The 7,228-nt window shown below is 41.7% G+C and overlaps 1 protein-coding gene across 2 annotated transcripts in view; it reads right to left on the bottom strand.

The window, feature by feature from the left end:
- The window catches only part of LOC122555801 (cytoplasmic protein NCK1-like), a 218,519-nt gene extending 215,660 nt beyond the window's left edge, over positions 1–2,859 (bottom strand). The window contains exon 1 of one of the 2 annotated variants that reach the window (XM_043701944.1): positions 2,580–2,859. The gene's annotated coding sequence lies outside the window, so the exon portion shown is untranslated. The remainder of the gene's footprint in view (positions 1–2,579) is intronic. The other variant, XM_043701943.1, reaches the window with a different exon arrangement.
- Between the last annotated feature and the right edge of the window lie 4,369 nt (positions 2,860–7,228).

Below are 7,228 nucleotides of genomic sequence, written 5' to 3'. Positions count from 1 at the left end.
ACTCCATTTGCCACCTCTTAGCCCAATTCTGCAGTTTATCCAAGTCCCCCTGCAATCTGTAACATTTTTCCACACTGGCCACTACTCCACCAACTTTAGTATTGTCTGCAAATTTACTAATCCATCCACCTATGCCTGCGTCTAAGTCATTTATAAAAATGACAAACAGCAGTAGTCCCAAAACAGATCCTTGTGGCACACCACTAGTAACCAGACTCCAGGCTGAATATTTTCCATCAACCACCACTCACTGCCTTCTTTCAGAAAGCCAGTCTCTAATCCAAACTGCTAAATTGCCCTCAATTCCATGCTTCTGCATTTTCTCCAACAGCCCACCATGTGGAACCTTATCAAAGTCTTTACTGAAGTTCATGTATACCACGTCAACTGCCCTACATCATTGATTTGGATAAGGACCCAGTGAGAGAAGATGTCAATATCTCATTTTGGTATTATCTGCAGATTTTCAGTAAATTTCTCAGAAGACCAGAAGAAACATGGAAAGGGATGGGAGTTGGGCAAAAACTTATCAGATGTAATAGGTCAGCGAAATTGTGCAGTTTGGTTAGAAATGAAAGGAAGACTTATGCTCTGAATCCAGTGTGTTCAGTTCTGTGGATGGGCAGAAGTGGGGATACAGGCTCATGATATATTAAAAGAAATAGCTTCTCATCTAATTGATGTAGAGATAAGAATTATAGGTCTTATCTTACAAGAGTAGATGAGAGATGAAGGACAGAGTGGGACACATTTCTCCAGTTATAAGACTGTGGAATTGACTTTGAGTGAGTAGTTATGGCAAGAACTGAGTAAACATGGTTAAATTGGATAAGTGAATGAAACAAAAGGCTTTGGAGTGATACAGAGTCTGATGGGATTACTCTCCACTTATCTGGATGAGTGCAGCTTCAAAAACACTCAAAAAGCTCAACATCATTCACGACCAAACAGCCCACTTAACTGGCACCACACCACCAATGTAGAATGGCACCTGCATGTATCATCATCAAGATGCACTACAGCAATTCGCGAAGGGTCCTACAACAAGGCCTCCAAATCCACAATCTAACATCTACAAGAACTGGGGTAGCAGGCACTTGGAAACATCACCATCAAATCTGCCTACAAGCCACATAGCATCCTCACCCTGAACTATAAATTGTGTTTCTTTCTCCATTACTGTGTAAAAATCACGTGTCTTCATCACAACATTACGAGTGCACCCATTCCAAATGGACTTTAGTGTTTCAAGAAGGCAGCTCACCACCGCCTTCTCAAGGGCAACGAGTGACAAACAAGAAACACTGGCCTTACCAAAGTTCACATCCAAAGACCAAATGGATCAAAATTAGACTTATTTGCTCATGGGAATGATAAATGCCTGCATCAGCCAGATGGCCTGATTCCAAGCTGTGCTCAACTTTCTAAATTTGGCAGCAGCGTGAACATATGGATTTGAATGAAGATTCCATTAAGTTCCAGAGCTATTAATAGATGAGAAACCTAGAAGAGACTAGGGCAGCTCACAAGAATCAACAGGAAGAATGTCATTTCACAGTTCTCCAACGTATAAGTGAGGGGAAAGAAAAAAAAAGCAAAATAAACTATTATTATAGCGCTTTACACGTCGTTTGACCTCCTTAAGTGTCTTACCATTAGCTTAGTAGTGTTTTTTTTGTTGGAAATGAGGTGAAGGCCACCAAAGGGTATTTAGGAAAGTAAACGTCTTACATGTAATATATCTGTATAATTAAATATTCTTTAAAATAAAGTGGCCAATAATATCAATTTCTTTTGAAGGCAAGAGAACGAAAAATAGTAAGTTCACGCAATATATAGCAAAAGGCCCAGCTAAGAAAAAAAAAGTCTACAGTTCGGCAAACTTTAAATATTCGACTGATCGATTGAGATGGGCATTAAGTTCAGTAAAGCTGCCTGATCCCCTTTTGGACAAGATCAAATTTCCTTCCATAACTTTTTTTGTTTCATGTTTTAAATGCTTTAACTGCAATTTCATCACTCCACCCTAAAGACAAGACTCAAGTTCAGCAAAAATATTTAGATTCTTAGAAGGAAATCTATATTTCTCTTGGAAATGATCAAGCTTTCGAAAACAATGGTAGTTTTAAGGTCGGGAGAACAAAAGATTCTGGTTGAATGCAACAGAAAATCCAGGGGAGAGGTCGCAACTGAACTTGCTTTGAACGCCGAGAAAGGCAACCCAGAGAGACGCACTTTTGTTCCGATGAGCCATCGAGAAAGTTTTTTTTTGTTCGTTGTTTGCTGCTGCCAGCATTAATCGTCCTTACATCTGCCAACTTGCTCGCTCTCCAAACGGTTAAAAAAAAATCCAGGGATAGGTGAATGTACAAAGTGGGACGCTGTCCCTTCTCTCCCCCCGCCCCCCCGCCAGCGCCTGTCTGCTGCCGCTAATCAGAAGCTTTCGCTGCAGTCCCTCTGCCTCCCTCTAACAGGCGACCACAAGCTGATAGCGGTGACTAGCTACAGCAATCGGTCTCCACTCATGGTATAGCGCGCACACACACATACACACGCTCGACTAGAAAACGAGGACTTACCTGAACAACAAACTACGATCCCAAGAAGTTGGTGCTAACCCCAACACAACTACATCCACAGACTCTCAAGCCAGCTTTTCCTCTCTGTGTCCAGTTGAAGTCTGCGCTCGCCAGTCTTGAACCGTGTGAAAAGTCCCACTGCGCATGAGGGCTTCTCAGGCACCGTGTTTGACTGAAGGAAATCCCGCCCTTAAGTCGTTATGATTGGCTGACTTCATCACCATTCCCTTTCCCTATTGGCTGACGGGGGTGTCAATCGTCAGTTTCGCTCGCTACACTTTGTAACAAAGCGCCTGCAACAATGGATCAGCTGCTGGCTCCGCTCAGTTCCTCGCCCCGGCTCCTGATCGAAAGCACCCTGGTTTGCAAATCCTCCCTCCTCTTGTTGATTCTCCCTTTTCCTCTTGGTTGGACGGACAAAGTTGTAACTTTGCAGTGACGTCATTGTGATAGTCATCCGCAATCGCGGAAGGCAAAAAGGAGGGAGAAAATGCATTGCGTGACATTGGTCCGTAACATTGTTACAAAAAGAGGAAAATCATTCTCTATCTTCGCACTATGGATTGTTAAGACGTTCCGTACACTTGCTGCTCCGTTTCCCGATTAAGGGGACATAAGCATTTCCTTTGTTTCCCATTTTGACACAATAGTTATCTTAAATGTTTAGAAAGTAAGTTTACTAGAGATAATAAATATATTTACTTTTAATTGCAAAATCATTTCACCCAAATTATCAAAACAATTTATGCACTAATTAAACTGTCTCCTACACAGTTCAACACGGTTGATTTTGCCTTGAAACTGGTCTTCAGCGCATTAGCAAAATGATAGAGCTGCTGGTTTCGAGAATGGGTCCCTCTGACAATGAATAAGCAACGAGAAAATCTAGAATACGAGTCTACAAGTTTACGACTGAATTGGCTGCGTAGCAATTAATTGTTTGGGTAAAATTTTATCATGATGTTTACCCACGCCCCCAATATGAAGTCGTTTCCCATTTTAACAGACACTCGTAGTCTTTTTCCTTCTTTAAGCAATGTAAGCTCACAATACCAAAATAATCACTTGATCTGGAAAAGACATTCATCATGCAGCTGCCGCAATGTAAAGTTTGACGTTTGACACGATTTACGTTATGTTGAAGTCAACAATAAACGAAATCGTTGCTATGGGTAACAACAAAAGTAATGCGGGACTCCTTGAAGAATTAATGTGGAAAACAATAATCATTGAGTTGGAAATCGATGTATATAATACATCAATGAGGATTGCAGAAGGCACGGTTGTTTTTTTTATCTCTCTATGTTATCAGTCCATCAATGTAACCGCTTGCGGTATCTTGTCTGTTTCCTGTCCTGCTGCACACACGTGTGTAAGGCAATTTTTAGCCAGCCTCCAGGGGATCCTTGCAAATGGCACAGAGACTGCTCGTTTTATTCAGACACTGGAGACAGGCGCATTCTCTCCAATCCTGCAACACCTATATAAAAAAATGCTTACCTGAGGTGATAGCTAAAGACTTTTGGGTTTACGAATTTCTACCCTGCAAACCAAAATTTCCCGACCGCTCACTGTTTCCAGCTCAGATTTCATTTCGGATTGATAGGGGGTTGTATGTCCTATATCACATGTATGGCAACGACCTTCAAAAGCGTTGTTTGCTAAATATGTCTTTGTTTTGGACTTAAAAATAACGACTCTCCGCTAATTCAGCCAATTTCATCGTCAAGGCATCTTTTATTGACTATGTTTTGTGTACGGTTGAAGAAATTTCAATGGGATTTGATAACACATGTAGGCAGCACATTTAATCATCATGTTCCACATTCCCGATTTTGTGAATCATTAACAATTAAGGCATTGTAAGCTCTGAAATGTATTGTTTTGTCCAGTTGAACATGGTAACAGGATATATTCGAAAAGGATTGTAATCAGGAAGATTAAGTGCATTGCTTAAACAACTTACTGATCAGGAATTGATGAAGTCTAATTGATATTTTGTAAATTCTATCTTTAAAAACACCGACCCCATATCGAATAAAGTTCAATGGAGCGCCATTTGAGATGGGTTGTGTGCAAATCTCCCGCGTCCCAACCCCATTATTTCTCCATCGCCCCAAAAATAAAACCTCGAACACCCATTCCCTCCTCCCCCCCCCCCCCCCATCCCCATCTGCCGGTCAGAAGTATTAATGGTGCCTCATCTTAAGGGGGGATTCGTACCAGTGCCATTGGGTCATCGGAAGGACCGAATCCAAATTGTCTCTGTATTGGTTAGGGTGGAATATTCTCATCAACAGAGACGAATCGGAATGGCGAAATGAGGTAGGGTTGACAAATTGTGGGTCACGTTTGCTGAGTTACTGTCTGGTCAGATGTACAAAAATCTGAAGACGATGCAGAAAGGTGTATCAACACTTTTGTGTATTCATTTCCTCTCCATCGCATGCCCAGCTAAGGAAATGAAACCAAAACAAAAGCGTATATTGTTGGAAACACGGCGATCCAGAACCGGTTCAGACAGTTCCAAAAAAATCTTTAGGTCACGGAAAATATTTCAAGAAATATTGCAACTATTTATTGCATGATGTGTCGTAGGCAACATTACGGTTGACCTGTAATTTACAGTGTTAAAATCCTTAGCATAACCACGAGAGCAGTATTTCACAGTAGCACAGTGCCATTGGCACCCAGACATCAATCACATTTACAGTTCCAATCGCTGCAGGGAATCAGTCCATAGAAAATTACTGCTCAGCTAAACATCAAATGTAAAATTGCAGTTTTTTTTTAATCCAAGTCTCTTGGTTTCAATCGTGATCTGTTTTTTTCTGAATACAAATTACAAGTGTAGTATTTCTTATTACCATCTATTACCCACCCAGCTCTCCTGCACCCCCACCCACCCACTCACAAACTAGTCAGTTGGCCCAGATCACCTCTGAACCACTGTTTCATGTGTCACTTTAAATCTACTGAAAGTGAACTTGAGAAGTCCCTTTGTGAGAATGGCTCACTTTACCTCTAGTCTCTCTGTGGCGCCTAATGTTAACTCGATGTGTTGTTTGCCCTGATAAGAGACTGAGGAAGATCAGTACAGGAGCAGGCCCCTCAGATTACAACGAATCTGTGCTTCAGCTCTTTCATCCATTTATCACCATCACCTTATAAACAAAAGGTCAATGCCTGTCTTCAAAATCCCAATCGTCACAGCACCCATAGCCTCTTGGAGTGACTTCAATCTTTCAACTACACTTTGTGTTTAAAGAAAACCTCTTTCCAAATCACTCTCGCATGGCCCAGCTTTAATGCGAAGGTTATGACCGCTTGTTCTTGATTCTCTCTGAAAGGAAATTGCTTCTGTGTACGTATCTACTCTGTGTAATCCTTAATCATTTTAAGCATCTCGATCAGATCACCTCCAGGCTCCCCTACTCACAAAACCGAGTTAACTCCTCATACCCTTGGTATAGTTATAGTAAACATATTCAGGCTCAATATGAATAACAATATGTGCGTCACAACGCGAAAAAGATGCTTTCCAAGTGATAATTGACGTTTTTTACATCCCAACATCAATGACAAATGCTGATGTCGATTCTAGGCTGATCAATATTACGTTTCTCCCTATTGTATTATTAATCTGATGTTAGGAATGCCCCTTCCCGTGTACTCCAGAAGAGCCCACTTTCATTCCTTCCCTATAAGTGACCGAAGCCTTGAACTCGCCAGGACGATCAGAAAGGAAGGTAGATGCCACGCATAATGAGGATATGTAGGTGATTACGAATTCAACAAATAATTAAGAAACGCCTATCATTTATTCCCTTGTGGATCATGTTCAAAATCGTCTGGTGAATTAGTTCTGACAGGCGGAATTGCTGATCCTGCCCGTAACCAGTCTTTGACCAGTTTCTCGCTGGGAGGAAGCTGCGACAGGATACCCTTGTTTTAAAGGCGTGAAGCAGTGGAGGATAAAGCTGACAATTAATTAAATTCAGCAAGCTTCCTCCTGACTCAGGGAACAACAATCCCCATCTTATAACACGTATTTCTGTATGAAAACCTATGGAAAGCGATACCATAAACACCTTTTGACCACAAACAATGATACAAAATGATACCTTATCATGTGGAGGGCACTGGCAAGGAGTTCTCGTCCAGTGGAAGATACTTTGCTTTTTGTGGAAGCAGATACAACAAGGATTGGATTAATACAGCATCATTTGATTGCAATCCACTGTAAAAACAAGAACATTTTCTGCATGCTGGGGTCAAATTGATCAGACCCAGTGTTTGGACATTGCAGTTGTATGGATTTGTAACACACACGCCTCAGCTGCCAATGTGTTTGCTGTTGCCAATACTTGCGACAGCGTGCGCTGAGCTGGTGCCCCCCGCGGGGTATAGAAATACTGTATACTGAACGTGCTTTGAAAACACAATGACAGCACCACATCCTCGTACTTTAAGGATTCGAATCTGATCCCGGAGAAAAGGATAAAGTAGGGAATGCTATGACCCGAAAGTTACAAATGAAGGTGGGGAATATGCAACATACTGCCTGTAATTTGCTCAGCCGCTTGGGGTACCATCTATATTAAGTAGCCGTCGTGCTGCCCCTCATTCAGACCCAGTACCATGGAGGA

Source organism: Chiloscyllium plagiosum, chromosome 13, assembly GCF_004010195.1.
Source record: "Chiloscyllium plagiosum isolate BGI_BamShark_2017 chromosome 13, ASM401019v2, whole genome shotgun sequence".
Taxonomy (NCBI): Eukaryota; Metazoa; Chordata; class Chondrichthyes; order Orectolobiformes; family Hemiscylliidae; genus Chiloscyllium; species Chiloscyllium plagiosum.
The sequence above is the reverse complement of the archived record's forward strand: the minus strand, read 5'-3'. Positions and strand labels throughout refer to the sequence as shown.